General features: G+C 39.7%; 1 pseudogene; it reads right to left on the bottom strand.

Annotated features, from left to right (window-relative positions):
- Positions 1-908: 908 nt before the first annotated feature.
- On the bottom strand, positions 909-19,848 carry LOC124152155 (annotated as a pseudogene).
- Positions 19,849-26,714: the final 6,866 nt, after the last annotated feature.

Below are 26,714 nucleotides of genomic sequence, written 5' to 3'. Positions count from 1 at the left end.
TGATTAAAGTGGATCACAGTGTTTGGGCAGCTGTGATTGTACTGAAATCAAAGGGGATATAACAGTGAGAATGTAAGTGGTCTACAATGAACCCGGTGGTGAATGTCAACAGGTACCTATTAGTACAAAATAGAATATTTCTTTGATACTTTGGCGGGTGGACTAATGTTTTCCAAAATAGACTTGTTGAGGCAGATTGTCAACCGTATTTGACAATAAACACACTGAAGCGATTTTACGGGTAAACACATCTTGCTTTTGGCATTGCCTCTGCTTCAGCCAAAATAACTTGGACAAAGTATTGTGTCATCAAGATGACATTTTGGTGACAGGATTAAGTGAAGAGGAACATTTCAGAAATCTAGAGTGAGTGAGTATGGTTTTACGCCGCTTTTAGCAATATTCCAGCAATATCACGGCGGGGGACACCAGAAATGGGCTTCACACATTGTACCCATGTCGGGAATCGAACCCGGGTCTTCGGCGTGACTAGCGAACGCTTTAACCACCAGGCTACCCGACCGCCCCTCAGAAATCTAGAGGACACATGAGATGAACATGATTAGCCTAGTATCTTGTACAGTCCGTTTGGCTAAAAATGAGAATGATGAATTGCATAAAAACTCAAAATAGGGAACTGCCTTCAAAAGCGACTATGCTTGTCGTAAGAGGCGACTAACGGGATCGGGTGGTTGATACATGTCATCATATCCCAATTGCGTGGATCGATACTCATGGTGTCAATCACTGTATTGTCTGGTCCAGACTCGATTATTTACAGACCGTCGTTATATTGCTGAGTGCGGCCTTAAACAACAAACAAAAACCAAAAACAAAATAGGGAATAGTTTATTACATGTCAATACGGTACACGGCAATGAATACCCTGTACCCATCAAGATCTGCTGTTTGTTATTTGTATTCCCATCAGTGGAACATGTTGTTTAAGAAACTACATTGTTGTTATGTTTACAAGTTGACATCTTGAAGGAGGGGGGCACAACGGTAGGAGAAACAGAGCAAACACGTAATGCACGTACTAGATAGTATGCATCGCTGTTGACTGACAAGATGCGCTACCCAGTTGATGTGAAACATTTGTTTTTCACTATTTTGAGTTATTTTGCAATTCATCGTTCTCATTTGGAGCGAAACGGACTGTATATGTTGCTGACTGCACCGAAACACAATATTCATTCACTCACTCACGTCAATGTTTATGAAAATCCCAACTCATCGGTCCAGTGACCCAGCCATGATCAATGATCCCAACAATTGCTACGACAGAGCTTCACGCGTTGTTGATGTTGTTTGGACTTGATATTGTTGTGGTTGTTTCAAGACCTATAGGACCCAGTATCTCCTGTAAACATCTAAAATATGGATCTGGTCTGTAGCGACACAAGTCACATTGAACAGATGACGTCCCATGTCGGTTGTACCAGACCACTGAGAGCCATTGACAGAAGGCATACAAAGAGACGCAGTAATTTATTTATAGAATTTTGTTTAGTTTTAGCTTATTGCAAATGCATGTAGCTAATCTATGCAAGGTAAACAGGTTCATTCATACATTCCCCCCGGCCCACATCTAAAATCGCTGTAAAAGTACAGTGTAATTTACACCAATTGTTCAACAAATTATGTACTTATCTTTAAATTTAGTTGAAATGGTAATCCGTATTGACAAATAAAACATGTAGTAGACCTGAGTTAAAACAAGTGGTTCTTCCTGGTTACATAAACATCAGTTTGCAGAAATATGTGCATATTGTTTCCTTGTCGCGATTAATGTTTTTTTGTTGTTCATGTTTTTCTGTGAGCGAAACGAAGCACGTGACTGTAAAGTTGCAATCAGAACTGACGTGATAAATACTACAGCTCAAACACGTTTATGCCCAGTTTACTCCTCATAAACCATTCCCCCCGTGTTGCGTTCGATGTTTTGTTTCCGTCCGTCCAACACATACTCTTGATACAGTTGGAATCGTACAATGGCGTCTGATTTTAGCTGTTTGATTTGACTGATAAATGTAGGTTCTCGATGGTTACTTTCACAGCCTTGTTAAAGACAGATGATGGTGGTCAATATTAATCGCCTGTGTGATGTACATCTACAGAATTCAAAAGCGCAGAACATAAAGATGAATTTGTCTTCTTGCTTGCATTTCGATGGTGAACGACTGTTTGTGGCGTAAAAGGTTAGCACTGATATCTTCCGACAACCGAAGATTGATTTTTTGGTGTGAGGCTCTTGTAACAGAGAGTGAAGGCACAATATGCATTATTTTACCATTTTTTTGTGTTCTTCAAACATATTTGCAGGACATGCATCTACATTCGAATATCATGTTGCTGATCCAGTTTTTCTTTCATAGGAGGCAATGGTGAAATATCAATATTAGCCAAATTGTAACAAAGTCAACAGTCCTGATGGTTTTCGGTAGTAAGTAAATTCGGAAAGGACAATCAACATTATAAACATGTGCCACTCGGGTGCCATGTTAATTCAGGTGCCATGTTAACTCGGATGTCATGTTAACTCGGGTGCCATGTTAACTCGGGTGCCATGTTAATTTAGGTGCCATATTAACTCAGGTGCCATGTTTAGGGTGCCATGTTAACTCGGGTGCCATGTTAACTCAGGTGCCATGTTAACTCAGGTGTCATGTTAACTCGGGTGCCATGTTAACTCGGGTGCCATGTTAACTCGGGTGCCATGTTCACTCAAGGTGCCATATTAACTCAGGTGCCATGTTAACTCAGGTGCCATGTTAACTGAGGTGCCATGTTAACTCGGGTGCCATGTTAACTCAGGTGCCATGTTAACTCGGGTGCCACTATAACTCAGGTGCCATGTTAACTCGGGTGTCATGTTAACTCGGGTGTCATGTTAACTCGGGTGCCATGTTAACTCAGGTGCCATGTTAACTCGGGTGCCATGTTAACTCGGGTGCCATGTTAACTGAGGTGCCGTGTTAACTCGGGTGCCACTATAACTCAGGTGCCATGTTAACTCGGGTGTCATGTTAACTCGGGTGCCATGTTAACTCGGGTGCCATGTTAACTCAGGTGCCATGTTAACTCGGGTGCCATGTTAACTCAGGAGCCATGTTAACTCAGGTGCCATGTTAACTCGGGTGCCTTGTTAACTCAGGTGCCATGTTAATTTGGGTGCCATGTTAACTCGGGTGCCATGTTAACTCAGATGCCATGTTAACTCGGGTGCCATGTTAACTGAGGTGCTATGTTAACTGAGGTGCCATGTTAACTCGGGTGCCATGTTAACTCGGGTGGCATGTTAACAAGCAAATAAGAAAATTAAACCTCAGCTGGTTTATGATACCACATTTGATGATCATGTTATGAATATATCAAAATACACTTAGATGCAAATGGGATCCAGATATGCTATATTTGTTTTACATCGAAGTAATGTTTTGTAAATTCACGCACATGTTTATTATATTTGACAACTAAGTTTTTTTGTTTTTTTAAGTACACTTGTAGGTTTAAGACTTGTGACAGGAACAATAGAAGAGGTAGAGCTATAATGAGTGGAAAAGGGCAATTTTCAAGAGAAGATCTAAACGAGTGAGTGATCCAATTACAAGAGGAATACTTGCAGTTATTCCGTTCTCTCTGCATATACATCTGCCAACAAATAGGCTATCTGATGTTCAATACTTTTGTCCATACTTTTGGTATTGTTTTAAGTCTTAGGTTTTGAATTGTTGTAGTGAACATCGTATTATTCTAATTCACATGAACACACCTCAAAATGTCCAAAATGTTATGAGGTGAGTCAAGCAGATCTTGGAGGACGAAAATTGTACTTATCACCCCTTGTCTTCTACGGTGCATGGTCATTTGCTGTTCACCTTACACCCTAGAGTCTTCAGGCTGGACTCCCCCGAAAAAATCTTTTACAAGCCTTTCTCTGTCAATACACAAAAACAAGACAAATATGAAACACATTATCCCCACTGCGACCCAACCCATGATAGCACTGATGTAGTCATTCACTTGGTAACTGTGCATGTTCCGGCGAAAAGCGGAAGTGCCAGGAGGGTATAGCCGAAGTTGCTTCTCAATCCTTGCAAGAACAACCTGCAACTTCTCTGTGGTCATTTGCGTTGACATCTCTGTTGAGTTTGCGGTCGCCACGGCCGAAGTTGCTATTGCCGTTTCTGTTGTTGTGAATGTAGATGTAGCGGTTGTAACAGTAGATGTTGGACATTCCTGTTTGGTTGTGGTTGGCGATTCAGTGGTGAACTTTAAATACTGATCCTCCCAGTGCGATTGGTTGTAGAGTCCAAGACACGGATTGAAAGCAGGGGGAATGGTCCTGGTCCAGTTCTGTTGAAAAAAAAGAAATATGTAGATTCACCTTGAAACCTTACTAGCGTTGACACTGGTTTTATGGAAACCCAGACACTGAGAACGTCTGTATGGACAGAGTGACATGATGTTGTAGCCATCAGCTGTTGATCAATCTGTTCATCTGGGTATTTAACTGGGTACAGTACCGTCCAGGATAATGAGATTTTACAATGGTTTGACAAGGTGAGGTGAGGTGAGGTCAAATTGGGTTTGACGTCGCGTCAAAGATTATTGCACTTATATAGCGACGTGCATGCACGTGTGTGTGTGTGTGTGTGTGTGTGTGTGTGTGTGTGTGTGTGTGTGTGTGTGTGTGTGTGTGTGTGTGGCTGTTTGTACTAGTCCGGACTGATGCCGATTTATAGTGCTAGCTCACTGAGATACCATGCCAAAGTTTAACATGAATACCCCACCCAGACACAGTATACTGATTCCGAGCCGACCAGTCCTTGTTTCAGCCCCTTACTGCCGAGCGCCAGACAGGGTAACAACAAGTACCATCTTTTAACGTCTTTTGGTATGACGCGGCCGGGGATCGAACCCCGAACCTTCCGCTCTCCGGGCGGACGCTCTACCACTAGGGCGTCGGAGGCGGTCTTGACAAGAGTATCATTGACGAATACGATGCAAATCAACAAATATATATTAGATACAAGTTAGATCATGTTTTCTTTATAGTTATGACAATTTTATATTTTGTCCCGATGATGTCTTTCATCAAAACATTTTCAAAATGCAAATTATTACCAAACCGTAAATTGTGGCTTATGGTTACAATCTAAAGTTTAGCGTTATACAGCATAGAGAATGCTTTACCGTATTGATGGGAAGCAGCCTCATTCCAACTGGCATGCAGTAACTTTCTATATGTCGTCCACTCATCAAATATGCAGCAAAGGTCGTCGAACCGCTCACCCTGATAACGTTTGTTTCATTAGTGAGTAAGAGATACACTCCTACAAGACTGGATTCATTGTGATACATCCAAACCGTCTCTTCTGGCAAGGCTTCCCCATTCAGAGTCAAGGTTTCTCTGAGATCAGCAGTACCTGTGATGACGACATAATTGACGTCATATCTCTCATGGAGAGTCGCGACTGTCTCTGTTATCCACTGTTCTACTGGAATTACCAGCATCATGCAGGGGTCTGTAGTACTCTTCCCGTTGTCCCCAACTACAAATTTCACCAGCAATACCGGTTGATCTGAGATCACCGAGAACATAGATTCAGAACTGAGATTAAATTCCGCAAAGTTGCCCTCATGCTCCAGTAATACAGTCTCATTGGGCAGGGTTACCGTGGTGTTGGGTGTGCTGGTGATGATTCTATAGAAGTCGATGAGAAATTCTTTACGGCCTGGCGTTATAGGCGTTAGAAACGTCTTCCCCCATGTTTGCACAGGCGGAATCTGTTCCACCAGATGTTCCCTACAACAGGTCCCAGTATAGCCCGTCTTCTTATTACCACTGTAAAAGGCAACAGGCTTGTCTGCATGTATGTAGGAGCCCGTGAGGTCCTGACTTGTTTGTAGTTGAAAGGTTTCATAACTATCAAGGGTGATGGCCACGGAGCCTTTTATGTCCACAAGAACACCGTCAAAATATACGGGGAATTCACTTTCGAGAGATGGGAGTTCTATTACGGACATTGGTTGGTTCAGAGCCTGATGTCACAGCAAACTGACACCCATTTTTGCACCGACCGTATGTGACAGCATAGTAGTCCATCCCAAGGGAGTTGACGGGAAGGGCAAGGTAACCGTCAGTTGAAAGGTGTTCAATGTTGATGGCAAATACGGAAAAGGGAGCATCTCCAAGAATGTGAACAACTTTTTTTGATTTTCCCGTTCCCTCTGTTATGATGTTATTTGGTAGGGTGATTCTATATTGGCCGTCACTAGGGATTGTGATGGTTTTATCGGTGACATTCTCGCCTATGTCTTCTTTGAATGTTACGTTGACGGAAACGTCATGCAGTAACGTCGATACCAATAATATCTCCTTGTCTAAAGGGGTCCCAATCGGCCTTGCATCCAGGAAAGTGATGATGAATTCGTAACCAGAAGAATTTTGTGCACCTGTAAGGTAAAACACTGTAAACTTCAAACATGATATTCTTGCAATATTGGAATTAATACAGGACTCCCCTGTCTTTGGATAGCAAAATACATCAATACAAATCGATTAAATAAGCAAAACTCAGAGGCTATGTCAACGAGACACAATGATGGGGTGTTATGTTTTATTACAATATTATTGTCAATAATTAAGAACAAAAACAATGCATTTGACATTATGCAGAGTCAGACATAAAAGAAATGTTTGGGCTGATACATTAAAACTGTCCCCTACTGTGTTAAAAAACAAACGTTTTTCTTAAATGTTTCTTTTTCTTTTAACTGAATTTAGATTATGTAGCGATTATGGACGGTGATACAACAAGAGGGCACCGAGCATGCATGTTTGCTGCATACAGACGATTTCTATTCATGTTGCTATGGATAATGAAAATGAACCATTAATAATATTAATGACGTTAATGACCTTTCGCTGAAGTGTCAAAATGAAGAATGACCCCGTATCAACGTGCACCTAAGAACTGCATGGTCCACGAGTAATGTTTCGGGTGTGTCGGAGCGTTAGGACGACCGTTCATAACATTTATGTTTCATGATCCAATACTTTTCTTTGATAGCATATGTAGAGCACAAGTCATCGGGGCAATGATTTAACGTTTTACTCACGTTGAACATAATGCTTCACACACAGCGGAGCCGTACCACACACATGCTTGGAAAACGGCAGTCTATTGGATAATGCATGGACTTATTGAAATGCACGTTCGAACGCCAGATGAGGGATTCCCACGGAATTCCCACCTGTAATGCAAGAGCCCAACGAATTGCGGTACGCTTGATAATTCATCAAATATTTCCAATGCGTTTATTGAAAATGATATCATGGCATCGATTTCTCAATAATATATTGGCAGAACAAGTGCATTGTTGGATGCTTTTATGTTTATGAGTTTGAATTAAAGGAGAGTTGTGTCCAGCACGTAAACATCCAACTGTGATTCTCTGCAAGGCATGTCGCACCCATCATACTAGATGTACTAACAAAAGAGGAAGAGAGATTTAATGCTCAGCTGAATTAAGAACGGTTTGGTTGAAGGACGATCAGTTCATTAACTCCCAGGTGCATAATAGCGATGGTGTTGTTTCAGGATCACATACTCCCAAACACTTATAATGGAGCTCTTTATGACTAGTTTATATTTTATGCATGTTCACTCCGATAAAGGAAACGTCTTTACCTTAGGGACCGGCCACTTAATATTCTGGAGAAATAGATGACTGGTATTATTTCAAGACATACGAGGGCTGGTCAAAAAGTTCTAAGCCTAACAAACAAAGCCAACAATTGTGAAAGTGTTTTTAATCATATTTTCAACATAATCTCCCTGTTTTTCAATACATTTCACATATCGATAGTGAAGCTTTTCAATTCCATTCAGGACGCTGACGCCACCCTGAAATACCCATTTACTGCAGCCTTGAGGTCATCGTTGTCGTCTTAGCGCTTTCCACGAAGGTGTTCTGTCAGTTCAGGAAACAGGTGGAAGTCATTTGGCGAGTATGGGCGGTGAGGAAGCTCTTCGAACCCACATTGTCGTACAACAGTCTTTGCAAGTCGAGAGGTGTGAGAAGAGGCATTGCCATGAAGTAAGTAGAACACCAGCCGTGACCTCGACGCTTTTTTTAAATAAAGATCTTTGCTTAAATCTGTCAGGCAATAAGCAAATCAGTACAGTAATCGCCGTTAATCGTCTTATGACTTTCTAAGTAATCAACACGGATCACACACCCTTTGCATCCCAGAATACACTGGTCATAACTTGCTTCACTGATATTGAAGACTTATTTTTTTGGTGCTGGAGAAATGGAATGTAGCTATTCCATGGATTGACGTATTGACTCGGGATCATGGTGGTAGATCCTTGTTTCATCACCGTTACTAATCTCTTTTTGAATTTGACGAAATCTTCCTGAATTAGCTCTTAAGATCAGTGGTTAGAAACTTTGGCACCCAACGAGTCGATCTATGGCTTAGACCTGTGTCTTCCTCAAGTTCAGCAATGGCAATACTTCTATCTGACAGTAAATGTTTTTCCATCTTCTTGACTGAATCTTCATTGATGGAAATTGAGGGACGTCCAGATGTAGGCTTGTTCTCTCTACATTAAACATAGCTGCCCAAATGTTTAAGTGAAATATCTAGAGCACTCGCCGAAAGTTTAACAGTGAACAGTTTAACACTTATCCCCATACACTTGTGACATCTGGTCATGAATTTCTTGGGGAGTATTTTTCTCTGAAGTAAAAAACTTGTCCATTTGGACCCCTATCACGTTCAACTGGCTGTCACTAATATACAAACGGCCTCAAAAGACCAAATATACTTGCAATGAACTACACTAACAATGTACTACATTGACTTTGTTATGGCCCATAATTGAACGTTAGTCAGACTTAGAACTTATTGACCAGCCCCCGTACAATATGTTTTCACTGATAGGAGAAGCCAACACTTTTACTGCATCCACGTCATATTTTTTTTAACGACGGCCAGCAGTGTTTTGGTGGGTAAAGCCCGAGGCTTTGTTTTCCAGATTTTCCGAGTATCAAAATATTACTGCGGCGCCTTAGACGATTGGCTAACCGCCCCTCAACTACACGATATGCATGTCTTGGGAGGGACAACATTAACTGCTTATACAAAAGGCAGTGCATCAATAAAGCTTTACTTGAAGGTATTGACCAAACTAAAACAATGGATATTATCTGACTCACATCTCTATTCAAGGATGCTCTATAGTTGACAAAGATCAGTGAACTTTAGTTCACAATCGCCATTATGTTTATTTTTGTTAAAATATTAAATTGTCAGCATGTATAAGTTCAAAAGGGGTTGAAGGAGAGGGGGTTCATTGAATCTGAAGGACGTCTTTAGTTTAAAGGCATTATTTGATAGATATTGAAGGACAATATTCAACTTACATGTTCACAAGTATATACATCATATCACTAAAGCAACCTGGCGAACCAGGTACCTTCCAAGTGAATTGTTTAAGTAGCGAAATCTTCAGCCATTAAGTAATGTGTTATATGAGATAACATCATCATCACAATGTTATCAATGAATTCAAAGAGTATCGTTATGGAACACACAGTTATAAGAAGATCCCAAGCATCTGGTTAAGCAGTGGCCAAGATACATGTATTTTAATTTGCGCAACATCGTCAACAATGGCCAAAGTGCAAATTTGCAGTTCCAGCTAGATCACTGTGATTTACCTTTTTATTTTTGGGGAAATGAAGGTCATGATTACTGCTGGACCCCATCGCAGCTCCCTGAAAACATTTTGCTTATGTGAGGTTGTTTTAGACAGACAGTTTTATTTGCATGAAGGCCATCAGACCCATAGTTCAAAAAGGTTTACAAGTACCATGTTACAGAGAGTTATTTCTTAAGGGAAGATAAACAGGTGCTTTATCTTCCTGTGGAGATACAATTCAGGAACCTGGCAAAGTTTAACCTGGCATTATCATCTGTTGACTGATATATTCTTTGTAATGAATAATAGTTATCACTTGCAGTTTGGGGAATTAAATATTTCCGTTTTCTATCGTAGAGCACACCTTAGTATATGACATGTATTACGTCTTCAATTACATTACAATGCTTGCACAAAGTATTTTGGTCATCACAGCTTACTAAAACTCTACGAACCAAATGAATATCAAGGGTGTTATAACCACTTCTAAATTTAGTTAGTAGTCGTTTATACTCCCAAATATTAGTATTTAAAAGATAATGTTCACAAGTTAAATCAAACTTATGAGACTTATAAAATTCAGGTGATGTGGTATCTAGCGATGCAAGCCAATCTTAAATTGTGCAGTCATAAACTCTTTCACTAAATTTATAAACAAATAGATTGGTATCACCCACATCATGTGCAAACCAGACGAAGCCAAAACCATAACGAAATAGTTAAATGGTTCACAGAAGTTGCCCAATTAGGACGTTTTCTGTCGGCCGTTAACAATAACATTTTATAATATTGTAATGGATACCAACTTGGGTGCATTGGTAAAATTTTGAGCCAGTACTTAATACATTTAATATGATAAATAGTATGCAGTGGAACTCTACCACATTCTCCATATGCTACTGCATTGGCTGCCCTAGTACCCTGTATGTAACAAACATTTGCAAAACTTCCGGTGTACAATTTCGGTACCTTCTCTTTTCTCCAAACCGCAGATTTCTGCTCCATATGTTAATATTGGTACAATCTTCTTATCAAAAATATTAAAAGCTTCTTTAATTGATAACTCATAACGTCTTATTAAAGACTTAACTGGAAAGAGAGTTTTACTAGCTTGCTCAGATAAAGTTTTGCAAGCTCTTACAAATTATGTATATGCGTTAACAGTTTCCATAATTTAACCATTATAACACCATTTTTCATATTTTGACAATGGACCTCCCATTTTGAAAACAATAATTTTACTTTGATCAGTATTAATGTCCATGCCCCACTGATGAGAATATTAATACAATTCATCCAGCCTCGGTTGTAGCTTAATTACACTGTCCACCACCAGTATCAAGTCATCGGCAAACAACACCGCTATAATATTTAACATTTCCTCAGTGATGAAAATACCGTTATCAAACTTTTCTTCTAAAGATATGACAAGTTCGTTTACAAATAAAGAAAACAAAGTAGGACTGAGGGTGCAACCCTGTCTAACACCACAGGAGCTGTCAAAATAGTTGGTCAATCTTTTACCATACTCATAAATTACTGTTGTGGTTGTTTTAACCGAGTCCAACTATCTATTTGTTTGTTGATCACATATAATGAATATGTCCAAGTAACATCAATTTTTTTACAGATTTCTTTATGAAGTTTCAACTCTCTGGACCTTGCTACTCAGATGCAGATGCTTTTTCAGATTTCTTTGTAAAAATATTTGCCTTGACAGAATATTTGTCACAGTTTGATTTGATTTGATTTTCATAGGGGGAAAATAGTTATTTTAACGCCACTAAGTCACCTGAGCCCTTTCATTACGGTGGCACGTGGTCCTGTGTACAGCGCATAGGTCAAAAAGGAACGTTGGTCACGGAGAGTAATTGGATGGATGACCTCTTGACTTCTGAGAGTTCTAGGGCTTCGGTCCTGCCCCAAACTGAAACACATTTAGCACATGTGTTGTCTCCTTTGGCAAGTGCCTCTGTCAACCCAGCAGTGATTGGGTACCTTTTGAATGAGATGGTAATTATACTGTGACTGTTAACCTTCTAGCGCCTCACAGACAGCTTGGGTTGTATAATTCCTTCGGAGCTGAGAGTATAATCGAGTGCACACTGTGGACCTTGTGTGGTGTTGAACATAGCACAATATGAATGTCCTATTATTATTATTTACAGATTAAAGTAAGAAATGCAGCAAAGAGGGCTTGGGTGATCCTGGCACAGTCATGCTTGTTAGCCTCATCATCAGCAGCAGCTCAGGACCCTTGCCCCCTCTACACGCAGACCAGACAGCGAGGATCAAACAAATAAATGTGTCGAAAAGTGAACAATACAATTTTATTATTATTATTATTATGATTATTATTATTATTTAGAGATTATAATACAAAATGCAGCAAAGAGGGTATGATTGATCCTTCTGACAGGAAGCGCTGCCTAATCGAACCCACCTAGAACTTCTCGGAGTATGTGAAGACTCCCCAACACTGCAGCCTTCTGCATTACCCAGATTGTCAGAAGTGCTGTATTCCTGGCAGCAAACCCGGGTACTCTCCTAATGTCGGTCAACAGATTGGGAGGTACCAAACCTGAGGCACTGAGAACAATGGGGAGTCGGACAACTTGGTACGGAGAGTAATTATTATTATTGTTATTGTTATTATTATTATTAATAATATAACGTAAAAGCAAAGACAAGGAACTCCCGCCATGCTAGAGGCTTACTTGGACGTTGATGCAGGTTTATTGACACCAATCGGGAAAATGTGGAGTCAAGGCGCGCGGGTGCTCCCTGTTGAGGACAACTGTTACTTCTATTATAGCCGCATAATGCACAATACAAGCGGGAAATCAACCAAACAGAAATATTCTTTTTCTGATAAGCTTGAATCAAACCAAATATATAATGGATGCGGTATTCTTGTTGCCATGCCAAATGCCCTTTCCTTCAAATTTAGGATATGATACTTTCAGCAAAAGTATTCATACGCAGTTAATAATTCAGAAGATGTCCGGGGACCCAATCAGTCAGCAAATATATTTTCAGTATAGGATAAAGCACGTACGCCTCCGAGGTTCTGTTTCAAAATGTAAACCCGCGAGCGAGGGAAAACAGGGGCCGGGGGCCCGAGTGCTTTTCCCAAGGTCAAGGTTTTACATTTACAACCAAAACCTCGGAGGCATACGTGCTTTATCCAACTTATGAACCGACTAAATGCACACACAAAAAAAACCCAGAAAAAACGACATACCTCATAGTGAAACAATACAGTGTATCGCGGTATAAAAGGAAGAGAGAGGAACCACGTGCAAGTGTGGACAATTGGAGTCATGACATGATAAACGTAACAGCTTGACATCACCAGTCCCGGCCGCTCAGTGGGAAAAACTGGGTTACATAAATTAGCACAATATGAGGTTGCAGGCTCGATCCACACCATGAAATTTTCATGTGCAAATTTTTTGTGACTTTAAACCAAGAGTCAAATTAAAGAAACGAGAAATTGTAAAACCTAGGTATTACAATTGAAATGTATCCATCAGGTCCGGGGCGTAATTGTGGTATATGGTTTTCAAGAAGTGTATATCTTTTCATACATATAAATTCTTGCCTATAAAGTCAACGTACTGTATCAGTGTGTATTACAGGTTGGTTTTAAACAAAGTGTGAAAGGAAGGCCACAAACTAAAAAAGTTTGCATAGTTACAATTTGTAAATGATATTACCTTTGTAGCATTGCAATAACTTTTTATCTCATGCTGTATGTGTTCAAAATGTGGCCTTAATCCTTTCCTACATTGTCTGTAAATTACTTGTTTTGTTATTAAAAGTACAATATTCATTGGGTTGTTGTGTTTGCCTTGAAATCAAAACAAAACGTTTTCTCTGTTTAAATCAATGGTTCCTTCCGTAACGGATTTTATCAAAATGTACAGTTTCTCCCAAATCTTTCTTACATGTCTTACATATAACATATTGATTATAGTTTCAGGTTGATTTGTACAGAAATTACACATATGAGAATCAACATATCGAATTCTATATGAATATTTGTTAGTTGTAAGAATGTAGTTAATAATCTTAAACTGAAACTTTTACGTTATCCTCACTTTGAGTGCATCTTTTTGCCATCATTATAAACTCTTCAAAAAAAGAAACGCACAGGTAGTATGGAGTTCATTAAACCGGACTACACAAAAAGTCCGGGATATAAATAGGATATATGCTATTGAAAAATGTTGGTGGCCTGATATTCGACAAACGGTACGTCAAAACGTAGTCATTGTCGATTGGCAATGTCTTAAACGGCATTGTTTTCACAATGAACAGTTTTCAATGCCTTTGTACAACGACAACATGGTGACTATCGAACTCCAAAATTTCATATTTGTATCCATGATATTACATTAAGTATATCGATATCAACACATTTACTAAAAATCTACCTGTGCGTTTCTTTTTTTGAAGAGTGTATATGGTCTCTGCCTGGAGCAAGTGTGTATTCTCGTGTGTGTGTTTTATTGGTGTATGTCCACAAGTGTCGTTCTTGTATTGCCTTCTACCTAAGCGATAAAGGATATGGATGACGATCAATGTGTTGTAATGAAAACACTATTGACAAATAGAAAACATTGACGCAGTTAGTTCCTCTAAAGGAAAACTATCTATTTCATTCAATGAATGTATTGAACATCGACTGTGTTGGGTGTCATAATTACTGCCATGTTATGTAGTTTCTAAGTAATGTCAACATACCTGTTGTGGAACACAAATACACAGTAGGGAAAGGAAAATAGGGTATTAAAATAATTACATATATCAACCAGAAACCGATGAAGATACGTTTACATAGACCAATGCGCAAAAACGTAACATAGAATGCACATTGGTCACGAACGCGTTTTCTTTGGTAAAAGGAGTTCACATCCCGATATATCTTGGGCTTATGCCAATTATGAGTTTAAATATACAAATAAAGAATTTGTTTCATGTCAGTAACAAATTCATCGCGATAATGATTCATGGTTAATAATCATACCTTGCTCGTGGGTATCCTCGTTTAACCAGTGCATTATATCGCCATTCTATTATGCTAAATACCCTGGGCCTAGGCGCCACCATAGTTTCGGTATCTCGTCACCACTTCCATCGCTCCTGTCTATTACTAACCACAGAATAACGCCCGCTCGTGAGAGTAATTTTATTGGACGAATATTATTAGCGTTGTGCAATTCGAACAGGGCTCAATCGATGCTACGTCAGCGAATGGGTCGAGGGTTTTAAACATAACAGAATGACGATAATAATACACTGCATAAGCAAAGGTTTCACAAATTTTATGTTATTTTATTTATTGCAGATTTCTTTACACCAGAAGGCTATCTAGCTGAACTATGAAGGAAGAAAGTAACTTTTGAAAGTTTTAGTATCGATCTTCGTTCTGAGGACCGTCGAAGATTCGAATATGGTACTTGATGTTATCTTGTTATCTTGCTTGGTACTCTTGGCTAGAACAAGAACTGGTCGGTGAGTGAATTAAATATGTCAGAGTAGGGAATCCAAACTGCGGCATGGGTTAAGTGGGCTAAACCTGTAAAACTGACATTGTGTGGTACAAGATGACACACGCATACACGCACACACGCACGTTTTATTTAAAATTAAAATGATTATTGACAAAGATATCTGACGTAGAAGTCTATAGTGAGGAGTCCTTGCTCCGTGCGGCGTTTGGCACTGAACATGATGGCCATGTAATATAGTAACATCTATCTGCAAAGGTTCACCACTACGACTTCAACTTTACAATAGTCAAATTTCTCTTTGTGTCGAGCCAATTCCAGCAGCTCCAGCCTTTGATGTCTATTTTTCACTTCTTTTGAAGTACCATGGAGCATGCTCTTTCCACGAACTTTTAAAAGAACCATTCGCGTCTTGCTCAAAAGTTGTTTGATCTTTCATGTCATCAGAAAAGCTTTCGAAGGCTTTGTGGAAGACATTTCTAAATTAAATGCATCGATTATAAAAATGGTGTCCGATGCAATTCCTTCTTTTGACTTGTACCATATGTTCCAGAGGTTTTTAAGGTAAACAATTGTTTTGCCTTTGCGTGTGTTTGTGACTGGTGGGGCGGGATACACTCACCATTTCGCGAACACCTGGTATCATTACTATTAAACTGAAACTTTTACCCTGCTGTAGATAACGTCTCCAAAGAGATCATTTCGTGTTTCGATGAGCACTATAATGTCAGACAACTTCGTTTTGCGCCATTCCGGTTTTGCAGCATACCCACACGCGTAGACGTGGATTGTTAGCGAGCTGTGGTGTGGCGTAAGCGTTATTTGCGGTTTTATGAAAGCAACAGTGATTTATGATCACGTCTTAGCTAAACACTGAGCTGTAACACGTGTGTGAGTATCATACTCCCAACAAACACACAAACACCACATGAACATACACGTGCAACATACAATGTGATTCAGGACACTAAAGTCGAAGAGCTGTTTCATGAATAATGAATTTGTATTGAAAGACACCTTATTTAATTTCAGAATAAATGTATTTTTATTGAACTTTATATACAGCACGGTTGCTTTCTTACGTTAGTATATATGTTCAGAGGAATGAAGGGGAAGCCAAGAGAGAAAGCTTAAGCTTCCTGTTCCCCCCAACACGCATTATAAAGGCACCAGCCTACCCCGGTTTGTCGTGTACCGAGTTTGAATAATTTTTAACCTCTTAGAGGTGAGGTGAAATTGGGTTTAACGTCGCGTCCAAGATTATTGCACTTATATAGCGACGTGCATGCACGTGTGTGTGTGTGGCTGCTTGTACTAATCCGGACTGATGCCGATTTATAGTGCTAGCACACTGAGATACCATGCCGCAGTTAAACATGAATACCCCACTCAGACACAGTATACTGACAGGCACAGAGTGGCTGACTCATTTTAAGCATGTGTTTGGCAATGATCTTATATTCCATGATGTTATTGAAAATGAGCATGACGATATTGCTGTTTATAACCCATCAGATGTTGAGTTTGACATTCTAGAGTCCGAAATAACAAGAAAGGAAATTCTCGATGCTATTGACTCACTTAAACCTGGAAAATCTCCAGGCCCTGACAATATCTTAGCGGATATGCTGAACAAACACATAACTGTTCCATTTTTGCATTCTCTCTTTAACGACATATTCAACAAAGGTATATTTCCGTCAATTTGGTCAAAATCTATCATTGTTCCTCTATTTAAGAAGGGTGATACAAGCGATCCTGATAATTATAGAGCAATTTCATTGACAAGTATTTTAGGTAAAGTTTTTGCTATAGTTTTAAACAAGCGTTTAACGCTCTGGTCTAATGTTTATGATAAAATTCCAGAAAATCAGGCAGGCTTCAGACGATCATATTCACCTATCGACCATATTTTTACACTTAATTCTATTGTACAAAAATATCTTGGATGCCGGAAACGAAAACTGTATGTTGCATTTGTGGACTTCAAAAAGGCTTTTGATAGTGTTAATCGTTGTAAACTTTGGGATTGTTTGAGAAAAACGGGCGTTGGGGGTAAAATGTATAAAATGTTAAAATCTATATATGCAAATGTCAAATCATGTGTTCGTCACAAAAATGGTGTCACTGATTACTTTGATTGCCCTATCGGTGTGAAACAAGGCTGCATTTTAATCCCTCTCCTTTTCTCTTTCTTCATCTACGAATTGTCCCTTGAAATTCAACAAAACGGAAAACACGGTGTCCAACTTTATCCAGATATGTATGAATTGCTAATATTACTTTTCGCAGACGATGTTATACTAATTTCTGATACTGTTAATGGGCTTCAAACACAAATAGACATATTGTTTCAGTATACCATCTCCTGGAAACTGACTGTTAAAACAGATAAAACGAAAATTGTTGTTTTTAGAAAGGGGGGGTCCTCTTGCATCCAGGGAAAAATGGTATATAAATGGGCAACAAATTAATGTTGAAAAAACTTATAAATACCTTGGTTTCGTTTTTCCTTTTAATCTGAAACTAAATCACATCGTCAACGATCTTGCGCTACGAGCTAAGAGAGACCTCATTACTTTATTTGTTGTTCTTGATAAACTCGGTGTGTCTTCCCCGTCTGTTTTCTTCAAACTTTTTGATTCTCAAGTTAAACCAATTCTGTTATATGGTTCAGAGATTTGGGGTCTCGAAAAATATCACATCTTGGAAAAAAATCACTTAACTGCATGTAAACGATTCTTAAATGTTGGCAAATCTACCCCAAATTGTATGGTGTATGGTGAATGTGGAAGACATCCCTTATATATCTGTTCTTATGTACGCGGTCTAAAATATTGGTTAAAGATTACAGAAATGTCACCTGATCGTATTCCACGTAAATGTTATGAAATGCTGAAATACCGCGACAATGTTGGTTATATAACATGGGTCACTAAAATCAGACAACTTTTATTTCTTCTTGGATTTGGATATGTTTGGATTTACCAAGGTGTTGGAGATAAGACAGCATTTCTTAGTGTATTTAAACAAGTTGCATCTGATATGTTTATCCAAGAATGGAGAGCTACATTGGAAAATAGTTCAAGATACGACCTTTATAAAACATTTAAATCCTGCTTATCTCCAGAACAGTACTTAACAGAAATAACAGACAGAAAACTGAGAGTGTGTTTTACACGTTTTAGATTAGGTTTGAACAATTTAGTATGTAATACGGGTCGTGTTTCTTCAGTTTAAAAAAATATGCGTTTTTGTCCTTTTTGCCCCACATTTATTGAAAACGAATACCATTTTATGCTTATCTGTCCATGTTATGAATCGCTCAGAACAAAATATTTCCAAGGTTTACCCCAAAACGTCAATACACTAATCAAGCTCCTCCGTTTTGATGAAATATCTAACGAGCAACAAAAGAATACTATCCTAAACATTAATTATGGTTTACGACTTCGCAACCGTCTTTGTACAAATGATGTTTAATTATTCTTGAGGTTATTTGCCTTCATTAATCAAATGCTTTAATCTCTTCTTGTTGTGTTGTGATGCGACTTATTTTTCACAAAATTGTACACGTGCACATCTCTGTGCATATAAGTCTGCATGTTTATACTTGTATATGTACAAAATTGTATATATATAATGTTATTGTATGTATATGGGCCTATGGCCAGAATACAATAAATGATGATGATGATGACTCCGAGCCCCTTAATGCCGAGCGCCAGGCAGGGTAACAACAAGTACCATCGTTTAACGTCTTTTAACGTCTTTTGGTATGACGCGGCCGGGGATCGAACCCCGGACCTTCCGCTCTCCGGACGGACGCTCTACCACTAGACCACGGAGGCGGTCTTTAACCTCTTAGACAAATGGGCCATAAGACCATAATGTTTATGAAATATCGGTCATGAATAAATGTAACTGATCATATATTAAGTATATATTGAAACAAAACAAATTAATCATACTAATTCGCGCACATTAACACAGTTCAGAACAAACCTGTGTGTGTTCCTTGTTCGGTACACGTTCACAGAACACACAACTGATGATAGAATTAGAGAGAAGGAAAGTATGGAATACCACACAACAGAATATTTACCGAAAATTTGAAAAATATAAACTTGGAAAATTCATTGAAAGACATTATATTCGACGTGAATTGTTAACAAGAACTTCCAGACATGATTATATAAGATCACAGACGTCGGAATGTTATGTACTGCGTTATTTCATCCCAGACCTTTGAAGGCAAGAAATATATACATAAACTGCGATATATCCTGAAATAATACATACCACGAGATACAGTATTATATAAATTTTTAAATATTACATCATGGCATTCTGATAACACATGGCACACGCTCACAGAGCAAAACAAAAGCTAGAAATGACATAAAAGAAGACTAAAGCACAAACTTATCAAATATTCAATCCAAGTCCGCGTTACATGCCACAGTAAGTGTACCAACACATAATAACTACAACAGTTCTTACCTGTATAATCAAACGTTGTATATAATATAACCAGTAGAAATAAAGCCTGTTTCTCCATCTTAAGTTAGCGACTGGTCTTCGGAGAACCTTTCCTCTGCTGCATGCTGTGAAAATAGCTAGCGCGCCGTGGACGGAAGAGCAGCTACCTAAGCATAACCACACATCAATCGATACTTCTTGTTTACCGTTATCCCTATAGAAGCGACGATTCTTTTATGTATGGTATGGTCGGTGGAGGGACGGTCGGGTAGCCTAGTGGTTAAAGCGTTTGCTCGTCACGCCGAAGACCCGGGTTCGGATCCCGATACGGGTACAATGTGTGAAGCCCATTTCTGGTGTCTCCCGCAATGATATTGCTGGAATAGTGCTAAAAGCAGCGTAAAACCAAACTCACTCAATGTGGTTGGTGGAAACGGAGACTACATATAACTCACCATATCTCCAGAATATGGCTCAATCTTGCCTTTTAGTCACTGTGTGATGCGTTTTACAGTCAAAATATTTTTTACCTTCAACATATATAAGTACGTATTCTACCTTTACGTTGTATGTTTTCAGCAAAGATTCAGAGTGACATAAATAAGGAAAGATCCTGAATCATACCATTTACTTGACGTTTTACTTTGACTCATTTCTTGAAGTTGTTTTTGTTGTTGTTTGTTGTTTAACGCCACACTCAGCAATATTCCAGCGATATGACGGAGGTCTGTAAATAATCGGGTCTGGACCAGACAATCCAGTGATTGACATCATGAGCATCGATCCACGCAATTGAGATCGATGACATGCATCAACCAAGTCAGCGAGCCTGACCACCCGATCCCGTTAGTCGCCTTTTACGGCAAGTATGGGTTGCTGAAGACCTATTCTACCCCTGATCTTCACGGGTCTAATTCTTGAAGTAATGACGACCGATATTGTATGTAGTTAGTGGCATCGCTGCCTGGCAAAGTCTTGTTATATTGTTTAAGCACATACTGGTACCTATGAATTCTTCCTTAATGTACGGACTACCAATTGTCAGGTTTCGATACCAGAATGACGTTGTTGTCCGCATTCAATCTACCTACAAAGTAACTGTTCGGGGACTATTTAAAAGGCAGTGACATCAGCTGAAATGTTAACAATAACGGCTGATTGGTACATGATTAAACTGAAAGGTCTTAACATTTCATCAGTCCTACAACATAAAACTATTTATCAAAAATCTATTACCATACCTAATATGTATGAGTAATATGTACGACTAAAGATGTTGGACGCAGGGTAATTACAGACAACAATTCATTAAAACCCATTTAGATTCTTAAAAAAGAGAGCGTATAATTTGTACAATGCGAACACCATTGATTATACCGGTACATTGTTGTATAACATAATGGTGAACTGGGTTTAATTAGTGAGGGTTCGATCGACCAATATCATTATGTGCAGTTACTAAATCACTTCGCAAACTCTTACATTGCTCGAATATGACTACGTTGCCTATTTTCTTTGGGTCAAGAACTGAAACAAACTCTTCAGAAACCAGAAAAACGAAATAACCGTTATTCCTGTATAAGGAGCTGGGTTCTATTAAGGGCTCGATCGAGTGGTAAGGTTTTATTTTTTTTCTTGTATATTTGTTGTTTAACGCCAACTCAGCAATATTCTAGCGATATGACGGCAGTCTGTGAATAATCGAGTCTGGACCAGACAATCCAGTGATTGACATCATGAGCATCGATCCACGCTATTGGGATATGATGACATGCATCAACCAAGTCAGTGAGCCTGACCACCCGATCCCGTTAGTTGCCCTTTACAAGCATGGGTTGCTGAAGACCTATTGTACCCCTGATCTTGGTAAGGCTTTAAATCAAGTGCCGTTGATTGGTTCGAATCCAAGTTTCGCCCCAGTTAAGTGTCAAGGTTTGTCAGCACCATACCCGTACTTGTTGGTTTCACCAAAGCGGTTAATGTCTGCATCACTTCAGGCCTTCATTTCACATCAAGCTGGCGCGCCGTCATATAACTGAAATATTGTTAAAACGGTCTTTCGGACGGCCTGTGGTTTTATCGGGGAAAAGAATATTGTTCCCGAAAATTCTTGAAAAAAAAATGCTTCAGACTGTTGAACAAAAAGGAAACTGCCTGCCACAAACATTACAACCCCCCCCCCCCCCCCCCCCCACACACACACACACACACACACACCCTTACACACACCCCTCATGCCATGCCAGAATATACAAATGGTAAGTCCCTAAATTACTAACTCACTACTGTTCCTAGTTCTGTTTGTTACGAATACCAAACGCTAGAGAATAAAAGTATGCCGCCCCTTTCCGAAGCGAATCGAAAGAAATAGGAGCTGGACTCTAGATGGATCGGGTGTGAAAGTGTACTGGAATAAATAAGAGAGGGTGTCTTTATGAAATAGGTTAATTTCACGTCTACATAACAACACATTAATAATACATTACACCTATACCAATACCCTTGTGTATGTGTGTACTGTTAAGATCTATGACGCGTGTCGTGTTGTTTATGAACAGACCAGTAATGCACATGGGATATCACCTACACAGTATAGGTGCTGTCTAGGGCACTTTTGGTTCTGGTTCATATACCATAAGACGTCGTTATAGTTATCTCCCCTCAACAAATCCCGCATGACAATTCCACACTTCAGCATCGACTAACACATACCTTAAACAACCTTTAGCAAGGCTGCTTTGTGAAACGGACATCGATCCTGTCTTTTCTATGAACTGACGAAATTAACAGCCATGTATAAAACATAGTCACTGAAGCAAAGAAACTCTGACTTTGAAGCTCGCCTCTATCAGATGACATGATCCCCGAGAATCTGTTTGTCAAAAGCCATGGCGCACGCGTTTCAAGTATTTCGAACTACCAATGTATAACTAGATATTTTGGGGAAAAGTAGTATTTCTTGAAATTATTCACTGATTTCTAGCACACCATGTTGTACCCTGAATAATATGCGGGGGTACGGTTGGAGTCGCAATTGGCTCTGCAGGCTTGCTCCCCTTGCACACGCCAGTAACCTATGATTGTGGGTTTAAATCCTGGTCCGACCTATTATGTTTCTCGGTTTGTCAGCACAATACCCGTGCTCGTGGGTTTCAGCAAAGTGGTAAACGTCTGAGACCTGCATCGCTTTGGGCTTTCCTCCCACAGTAAGCTGACACGCCGCGATGTAACTGGAATACTGTTAGAAGCGGCGTTAAACCCAACTCACTCACTCACTCACTCAGTTATATGTGTCATGAATTTTCGTTAAGCTCATATTAAGGGACAATCTAATAAGATAAAAAAAATATAATTACAGAAAAAAATTACATTCTTATTAAAAACGACAGTCTTCCGTTATACATGTAAATACATTATACCATATTTATGAAGATGGGATTCAATGAAACATTTAGAAAACCCGTAGCCATCAGTTTTCTTATTGAGATATGACAAATACCGGAGGTTGTTAGCTAGCATAATCAGACTCTGTAGACTATAATCGCAGTCCGCGAATCTCTTTGAGCACGAAAGCTGCTATCCAATTAAATATTCATAACTAAGCATCAATAACGATAAGATGTGGGAGATGTTAGTTGATCTGTATTGTACGGAGACTTGGTCCAATTGGATATTGGCGAGGTGACCTGAAATGGGGTGTAATGTCGCGTTCAAGATTGCACTGTATAAACGTGTTTGTGGTTGCTTGTACTAGTCCGGACTTATACACCGGGTTGATAGCACTAACCCACTGAGATACCATGCTGTAGTTGTAACACGGATACCCCACTCAGACGCAGTATACTGACTCCGAGCCGACCAGTCCTGGTTTTAGCCCCTTAATTCCGAGCACAAGGCAGGGTAACAACCAGTACCATCTTTTAACGTATTTTGGTACCACCGAGCCACTGACCTTCCGTCCTCAAGGTGGACGCTCTGTCCACTAGACCACGGAGGCAGTCGGAATCGTTGTAGCTATGTCAGGATCAGTGACTGTATGTTTGATACCGCAACCTGACACTTTTTTCATATACCTGTTCTTTCTAAAAGATAAAAAATATATCAACATTGTAAATGTTTTAAGGATCTCCTTCTCTGAAACTACAAACAAAGCACACCAATGCGTGATTTGTTTTTAGCATGGAGTTTTGAAATTGAAAACCACAAAATAAGAATGGTTACTACTCAACGGTCACAGAGGATGAAAATGACCAAAACAACTTCAAATTCGTGACAGGCTTCACCATCTGCAATATTGTGGACGAGGATACGAGTATAACAGCTGTGGTAAGCGTACCCCTGTGCTGCTTCCTTCCTAAACGATTGTGATGTTGACTTGACGCTACACAGAGTTACGGGCTGTCCCTAACTGTTTTTCCTAATAGATCCCCGATCCAAATCTGCATCACACTTTATTTGCTTCAGCAGAGTGCTTGCGTCGTGATCAAGCATAATTCATTTCCTAAGACACTTGACTTCAAATACGAGTACTTATATTTGAGATCGTGCACCAATATATTTAATTATCGAGTTGGAAACCGGCCCAGTAGAGATTTGTATCCACCATTGCGCTCAGCGACGGAGGCCATAAATCTGTACCCTATCGGTGATGATTCCAACCACATAAGTACATAGAAAGTTGCATGATCGACAATATAAGTACACATAAATCTAAAGGCCAGTGGTTTAGGAAGCGAATCTTGTTGCAGTTTTCGTGGGATTACGATTGGTGTACATTATGGCATGGTTCTTAGTACATTATGTTCCCAATCGGGAATATATTTACACAACCGCAAAAGATATTAAATTGCGTCTTTTAGATATTCAGTGTCTTAATTGATAGACGAAAGACTATTTATTATGTCTTATAACCGAACAACTAGCTCTAAATGTATAGGTAATGCTGAAATTTGCCGAAAAGGCTAATCTTAGAGGTTTTCAAGAAACGTTTTTTTCTGATATTTGAATATGACCAAGCGGATTGTTTCAGATGATGTAAAGACACTTAGACCATATTGTAAATAATTCATCTTGGGTCACGGACTTCAATTTTGAAATTCTACCTTTTTCACTCGTTCTAAAGGCCTTGGTCATGCCAGAAAAGATTGGTTGTCAGCCAGCTGAACATGTATGACAATTTTCTTTCCAATATTTAAAAGTCTGTTTATTAAACTAGAAATGGCGTCTCCCTCCTAATCAGGACCTTGTTGTGCAGTAAGTGTACGGTTTTCGACGTCTACTTCTTCAGATCATAAATACTTTCTCTCTGTTCATGTTTCCGTGGCGTTTACAATGGTTGTTTCCCAATGCTTGTCATGTACCGTTACAGTAAACACGATCGTGAATTTGTCTCTCATGAAGTGAGGTTCACAGTGTAGATGAGAGAGTAATTGCTACTGTACCTCGCAGTCAGCAATATTGCAGCTATATGACATCCTCCTCAAAGGGTCGTGTCTATGCCAGGCAAGCCAGGGGCCGACAGGCTGAAATATCGCTTGAGACATCTTCCAGGTCAACTTCCAGTTCTGGTGAGGTGAGGTGAAATGGAGTTTAACGTCGCGTTTAAGATCATTGTACTTAAATAGCGACGTGCATGCACGTGTGTGTGTGTGTGTGTGTGTGTGTGTGTGTCTGCTTGTACTAGTCAGGACTAATGCCGAATTATAGTGCTAGCCCACTGATATACCATGCCGCAGTTTAACATGAATACGCCCCTCAGACACAGTATACTGACTTCGAGCCGACCAGTCTTTAACTAAGGCCCTTAATGCCGAGCGCCAGGCAGTGTAACAACAAGTACAATCTTTTAACGTCTCTTGGTATGATGCGGCCAAGGATCGAACCCCGGACCTTTGGCTCTCTGAGCGGACGTTCTACTACTAGACCACGGAGGCGGTCTCAAGTTCAGGAAGTAGGCTGACGTATGTGGAAGATAGTGTGACAAGATATCAAGTGGTCTTTTATTCCGGTCCGCATGTGTTTTTATTATGCACTGTTATATTAATGTACTCATCATGAACACAATTGTTTTCGTCTCCATATTGCTGATATATTGACGATCAATCACCCTTTATAACCTGATTCATGAAAACATTTTATTTTTTTTATCACAAATCCTTATATATAGACAAAGAAAAAAAAGTTAAGCACACCCCTATTTCTGAACCCTGACAAATGGCAAAAATCATGGCATCAGATGACTGACCACAGGAGCTGGGCGATCCCAATGTCATTGGATAGAAAAAAACATTTGCCAACAAATAAAGAAGATATTGGTGAGTTGTGATTGAAATTTACTGACAAAAACACCATGGTAACACAGGTACTGTTTTTGACGTTAGACAATACCTGAAAAAGTATGGAGCTGTAGAATTAAGTAAACAAGTTACGTTTGATGTTTCATGTGTCAATGTGCCTTAAAGTCTCTACTTGACATGACATGTGAAACAGATCAGTAGCCCGGATGACGCATTCCACCCTACTTCTCATGCCTCCAGTCAGACGTTGGGTCTGTCGATAGGTCAACAACAACCATTCCTGAAGCAATGCTGCTTCCAATTGGCGTAAATCTTGTACAGGAGGATCTCGTGCCTGTATGCGCCGCCCCAGAATATCCCAAACATGTTCAAGGGGGTTCAAATCTCGGCTCATTGCTGGCCAGGGTAGAGTCGTTATTGCATTTGCCCTCATGTAATCCACGACTGCATGCGAACGATGAGGCCTGGCATTGTCATCCATGTACTGAGGTCGAGTAGCAAGAGGGTGGTTGTCAAAATGAGGAACGCAACTGGCCTCAAAAAGTCCCGGATGTCCTGAGCCCCTGTTAAGTTGCCCCTTATGGTGACCAAAACTATAACCTGCAATCATGAGAGAAACACTCCCAAACCATTACCAAGCCCCCGTCGTATGCAACAGTCGGTTTAATGTTTCTTCGGGTGCAGGCCGTGTTCGGTGC

The sequence above is a fragment of the Haliotis rufescens genome, unplaced genomic scaffold (genome assembly GCF_023055435.1).
Source record: "Haliotis rufescens isolate VD_foot unplaced genomic scaffold, xgHalRufe1.0.p SCAF_4, whole genome shotgun sequence".
Taxonomy (NCBI): Eukaryota; Metazoa; Mollusca; class Gastropoda; order Lepetellida; family Haliotidae; genus Haliotis; species Haliotis rufescens.
Note: the sequence above shows the minus strand (reverse complement) of the source record. Positions and strands in the feature narration are given on the sequence as shown.